The sequence below is a fragment of the Moschus berezovskii genome, chromosome X (assembly GCF_049115385.1).
Source record: "Moschus berezovskii isolate FMDL1 chromosome X, NW_MosBer_1.0, whole genome shotgun sequence".
Taxonomy (NCBI): Eukaryota; Metazoa; Chordata; class Mammalia; order Artiodactyla; family Moschidae; genus Moschus; species Moschus berezovskii.
In genome coordinates, this window is record NC_142488.1 from 62,814,899 (window position 1) to 62,820,421 (window position 5,523).

The following is a 5,523-nucleotide window of genomic DNA, read 5'->3' on the forward strand; positions in this document are numbered from 1 at the left end:
AAATGGTATGGACCTAACAGAAGCAGAAGATAGTAAGAAGAGGTGGCAAGAACACACAGAAGAACTGTACAAAAAAGATCTTCATGACCAAGATAGTCACGATAATGTGATCACTGACCTAGAGCCAGACATCTTGGAATGTGAAGTCAAGTGGGCCTTAGAAAGCATCACTATGAACAAAGCTAGTGGAGGTGATGGAATTCCAGTTGAGTTTTTTCAAATCTTGAAAGATGATGCTGTGAAAGTGCTGCACTCAATATGCCAGCAAATTTGGAAAACTCAGCAATGGCCACAGGACTGGAAAAGGTCAGTCTTCATTCCAATCCCAAAGAAAGGCAATGCCAAAGAATGCTCAAACTACCGCACAATTGCACTCATCTCACACGCTAGTAAAGTCATGCTCAAAATTCTCCAAGCCAGGCTTCAGCAATATGTGAACCGTGAACTCCCAGATGTTCAAGCAGGTTTTAGAAAAGGCAGAGGCACCAGAGATCAAATTGCCAACATCCGCTGGATCATGGAGAAAGCAAGAGAGTTCCAGAAAAACATCTATTTCTGCTTCATTGATTATGCCAAAGCCTTTGACTGTGTGGATCACAATAAACTGTGGAACATTCTGGAAGACATGGGAATACCAGACCACCTGACCTGCCTCTTGAGAAACCTGTATGCAGGTCAGGAAGCAAAAGTCAGAACTGGACATGGAACAACAGACTGGTTCCAAATAGGAAAAGGAGTACATCAAGGCTGTATATTGTCACCCTGCTTATTTAACTTATATGCAGAGTACATCATGAGGAACATTGGGCTGGAAGAAGCAGAAGCTGGAATCAAGATTGCCAGGAGAAATATCAATAACCTCAGATATGCAGATGACACCACCCTTAGGCAGAAAGTGAAGAGGAACTAAAGAGCCTCTTGATGAACGTGAAAGAGGAGAGTGAAAAGGTTGGCTTGAAGCTCAACATTCAGAAAACAAAGGTCATGGCATCTGGTCCCATCACTTCATGGGAAATAGAAAAACAGTGGAGACAGTGTCAGACTTTATTTTTTGGGGCTCCAAAATCACTGCAGATGCTGATTGCAGCCATGAAATTAAAAGACGCTTACTCCTTGGAAGGAAAGTTATGACCAACCTAGAGAGCATGTTAAAAAGCAGAGACATTACTTTGCCAACAAAGGTCCGCCTAGTCAAGGCTATGGTTTTTCCCATGGTCATGTATGGATGTGAGAGTTGGACTGTGAAGAAAGCTGATTGCCGAAGAATTGATGCTTTTGAACTGTGGTGTTGGAGAAGACTCTTGAGAGTCCCTTGGACTGCAAGGAGATCCAACCAGTCCATTCTAAAGGAGATCAATCCTGGGTGTTCATTGGAGGGACTGATGCTAAAGCTGAAACTGCAATACTTTGGCCACCTCATGTGACGAGTTGACTCACTGGAAAAGACTCTGATGCTGGGAAAGGTTGGGGGCGGGAGGAGAAGGAGACGACAGAGACTGAGATGGCTGGATGGCATCACCGACTCTGTGGACATGAGTTTGAGTGAACTCCGGGAGTTGTTGATGGACAGGGAGGCCTGGCGTGCTGTGATTCATGGTGTCGCAAAGAGTCGGACACAACTGAGCGACTGAACTGAACTGAACTGAATGATCATCAATGAATTAAATCAATAGGTGAAAGGTTGATGGGAAACATCATAAAGAAGGAATCAGACTGTCAACTGTTCATTAAAAGTGGAATAGACATGAGGCTCCAGATGTGACTCAAAGTGCATTACAAACCAACCCTTGTGAAATATTCTTGACAAAAAAAAAAATAGTTGAACTTGAATCAAGCCTCTAAAACTAACTTCCATTATAGAAAAATATGAAGTGTATAGAGGAATAAAGTAAATGACAGCATAAGAAAGATAACAGACAAATCCAAAATGTGGGATTTTCTGTAGGACAACTGACCCACTTTTTGTAACAAGTCGATGGCTTGAAAAAGTAAAGTGCAGGCTGCTCTAGATTAAGAGAGGCTTAAGAAATAATAACCATCTTCTGTAACTGAAACTTTGTATACCCTGACCAACATTTTTCCCTTTAACCCCTATCCTCCCTGGTCGTGGTAAATATTCCCTAGTGTATACCTGTATCAAATCATAAAGTTGTACACCTTAAATATATGCTTTTTTTTTCCTTTTTGGCAGTGCTACCTGTCTTTTGGGCTCTTAGTTCTCTGACCAGGGATCAAACTTGGTCTCCTGCATTAGAAGCATGGAGTCCTAACCACTGGACTGCCAGAGAATTCCTTAAGTATATACTACTTTTATTTGTCAATTACACGTTGTCTTAGTCTGTTCATCCAGGCTGCTATAACAAAATACCATATACTTGTGTGTGTGTGTGTGTTGGTCAGTCATGTCCAACTCTTTGCAACCCGCCAGGCTCCTCTGTCTATAGGATTCTCCAGGCAAGAATACTGGAATGGGTTGCCATTTCCTACTCCAATTACACCTCATCTTAGTCTGTTTGTCCAGTCTGCTATAACAAAATACCATAGCTTATAAATAACATAAATTTATTTCTTATAGTCCTAGAGACAGGGAGGGAAGTCCAAGATCAAAGTGCTGGCAGATTAAGTGTATGGTAAGATCACCTTCTCTTCATAGACAACTTTCTTTTTTCTGTGTCCTCACATGGTGGAATGGGTAAGGGATTTCTCTGAAGTCTTTTTTATAAAGGCATTAATCCTATTCTGCCTCACGACGTAATCATCTTCTAAATGCCCTACCTCCTAACACCATCACAATGGGGGTTAGGTTTCAACATACAAACTTGGGGAAGGGGGTGGAACACAAACATTTAATCTATAGCAATGTCAGTAAGCAGGTAAAAATGATGATAACTAAATGCAATATGAGAACATTGTTTGGATCTTTATATGAAAAAACCAACTGTTGGACAATCTTTTGTGATAACCTGAGAAATTTCATAATGAACTGGATACTAGATACTATTACGGAATTATTAATTTTGTAAGATAGCATAACCACAGCATAACTGTTATATAAGAAAATGTCTGTACTTTAGATATGCCTACTGAGTATGAATGGTGAAATAACATGATGCCTGGGATTGGCTTTAAAAAAATTTCAGCAAATTTTTAAAAAGAAAGGAAAAAAGAGATACCTGAAACAAGATAGGCAAAATCTTGGTAATTATTGAATGTAGTTAACAGGTACATGAAGGTTCATTATATAATTCTCTTTACTTATGAGTACATTTGAAGACATTTATTTAAAGTCATAAATCTGACCATGTAACTTCCGAGTATAAAAAAAGCTTCAGTAGTTCTCCAAGGTCCACAGAGATAAAGCTCTGTGGTCTATAGCATGGTCTATAAAGCCCTCCATAATGCAGTCCCCAGCCTTATCTCCTACCACTCCCTAAATTACAGTCATTAAACCTATTTCACATCCCCATGCCTTTGCACCTATTTCCTCTGTCCTTTGTTATCACTGCTGCTGCTGCTGCTGCTGCTGCTAAGTCGCTTCAGTTGTGTCCGACTCTGTGCAGCCCCATAGATGGCAGCCCACCAGGCTCCCCCGTCCTTGGGATTCTCCAGGCAAGAACACTGGAGTGGGTTGCCATTTCCTTCTCCAATATATGAAAGTGAAAAGTGAAAGTGAAGTCGCTCAGTCGTGTCCAACTCTTGGCGACCCCATGGACTTCAGTCTACCAGGCTCCTCCATCATGGGATTTTCCAGGCAAGAGTACTGGAGTGGCTTGCCATTGCCTTCTCCCCTTTGTTATCACACTTCCTCCTAAAACTTTCTGGCCTGAGGAAAGCTTTCTGACTCCAGCACAAGTCTCCATGAAGCCTTTCTTGACCTCCAATATTCAATCTACTTTGGTTTGAACCTTCTTCTCCGATCACATATCTGTGTTCTTATCTGTAGCCTTAGAGTCTTTGCCGAGGTTCAAACTGTACCTAGGAACTGCTGTACCAAGTCCTTCCATGGATCTCACTGGGCTGTTTCCCACGGAGAGAGCTCAAAAGTCACTATGCTACAGCACATTTAAGGAAGCACTCATTCTCAGGGTCAAGCAAGTGTAGCTTCGGCACTACAGGCATCTCATTTTGCTTCACCCTAGATCTGGCCCTAGTCCCTTCTCACACCTAAGTCCAAACATTAAAGTCCTTCTATCTTTTATCACTCTGGTCTTAGGTGCATTCACATATACCTCTTTAATTCCCTTCTGACAGTTGGCATATGGGAAAATATGCCTCTCTCCATTTGTAAGTTGAAAATTTCCCCTGACTGTGGGCCCTGGTTGCTGAGTACAAGGGAAGTGTTGGTGTTACACCAGTCACAGAAATGGAAATAGCTTAAATCCTTAGCGAAACTAAACATAAGAACAGCTTTTTGGACGGAACCGCCATCTTCCAGTAATTCGCCAAAATGACCAACACTAAGGGAAAGAGGAGGGGCACCCGCTACATGTTCTCTAGGCCTTTTAGAATACATGGAGTTGTTCCTTTGGCCACATACATGTGAATCTACAAGAAGGGTGATATTGTAGATATCAAGGGAATGGGTACTGTTCAAAAAGGAATGCCCCACAAATGTTACCATGGCAAAACTGGGAGACTCTACAATGTTACCCAGCATGCTGTTGGCATCATTGTAAACAAACAAGTTAAGGGCAAGATTCTTGCCAAGAGAATTAATGTAAGTATCGAGCATATTAAGCACTCTAAGAGAAGAGATAGCTTCCTGAAACGTGTGAAGGAAAATGATCAGAAAAAGAAGGAAGCCAAAGAGAAAGGGACTTGGGTTCAGCTGAAGCGCCAGCCTGCTCCACCCAGAGAAGCACACTTCGTGAGGACCAATGGAAAGGAACATGAACTGTTGGAGCCCATTCCCTATGAATTTATGGCCTGACGGGTGTAAAAATAAAGACTTGGACTGTACAAATGTTTCTCTTAATTGAGTAGAGGTGTTGTGTCCAAATTCAGTGGGTGGTGTCTTTTCAAATTTAGTGTTTTTTCTTCCTGAAAGACGAAAGATAGTTTGTTGTTCAGTATGCTCCATTTTTTAATAAACTGCCAGATATTATTTATAAAAAATAATAAAAATAAATAAACAAATAAACATAAGAACCAGTGCCATCAAATTCTAAAAACTCTTGAAAATACCCTGCAGATCCCTTCAAAGCACTGTAAAGTATCTACCTACATCTCCTTCCTCTAAGTGTATGCATGCTATTCACTTCAGTCATGGCCAACTCTTTGAGACCCTATGGACTGTAGCCCACCAGGCTCCTCTGTCCATGGAATTCTCCAAGCAAGAATACTGGAGTGGGTTGCCATGCCCTCCTCCAGGAAATCTTCCCAACCCAGGTATCAAACCCATGACTCTTAAGTCTCCTGCATTGGCAGGTGGGTTCTTCACTACTAGCACCGCCTTTCTCTCAAATACTCAAGTTAAACTTCAAAAACTCATCCAATTTTCATTTAATAACTAATATTACAAAA

The 5,523-nt window shown here is 41.4% G+C and overlaps 1 pseudogene; it reads left to right on the forward strand.

Moving 5' to 3' along the window:
• The first annotated feature begins 4,413 nt into the window (after positions 1 to 4,413).
• On the forward strand, positions 4,414 to 4,930 carry LOC129564385 (large ribosomal subunit protein eL21 pseudogene; annotated as a pseudogene).
• Positions 4,931 to 5,523: the final 593 nt, after the last annotated feature.